This window comes from Otolemur garnettii, unplaced genomic scaffold, assembly GCF_000181295.1.
Source record: "Otolemur garnettii isolate 467f Iridium unplaced genomic scaffold, OtoGar3 scaffold00018, whole genome shotgun sequence".
Classification (NCBI taxonomy): domain Eukaryota; kingdom Metazoa; phylum Chordata; class Mammalia; order Primates; family Galagidae; genus Otolemur; species Otolemur garnettii.
This window is the reverse complement of record NW_003852413.1, coordinates 22,470,957-22,471,695: the sequence shown is the minus strand read 5'-3', so window position 1 is coordinate 22,471,695 and position 739 is coordinate 22,470,957.

The following is a 739-nucleotide window of genomic DNA, read 5'->3' as shown; positions in this document are numbered from 1 at the left end:
CAGCCTGAGCAAGAGCGAGACCCCGTCTCTACTAAAAATAGAAAAATTGGCAGGAATTGGAGTGGGCGCCTGTAATCCCAGCTTCTTGGGAAGTTGAGGCAGGAGGATTGCTTGAGCCCAGGAGTTTGAGGTTGCTGTTAGCGATGACACATGGCACTCTAACCTGGCCAACAGAGACTCTGTTTAAAAAAAAAAAAAAATTAGAAAGTACTTAACATATTTTAAAATCTCTCCTTTAAAGTAGAGTACGTGCTGGGTAGGAGGCACTCTGAGGCATGTGCGCTGACTCCCTCTTTCATAGACACTGTCACCAGTCATCACCCGGCACCACCACAGCAACCTGGCTCATTGCACAGTTCAAATTGTCTTTAATCATAGTCCTTTATGGTTAATTGATACCCATGATGGACAAATGATCAAAAACAGGAAGCATGGGGAGCTTTGCAACAGAGTTTGAAAAATAGGTAACATGAAACCTAAATATAAGAGTCACTCTGTGTGTGTCAGGTTATTGATTCTCACTCCATTTCTGTGAAATAGGAGGAAACAATCACTAGAGAACGTTGCGGAGAGATTATGACTTACCCGGGCTCCGTGGTCCACCTCACAGACGGAACTAGGGACTTCGGCTGTTTGACATCACCTGGGAGCCTGATCGACGTGCAAAATGTCAAGCTCCAGCACAGATCTACTGCAACAACCTTCATTTTGACGACCTTCATTTAACAAAGTTCAAGAC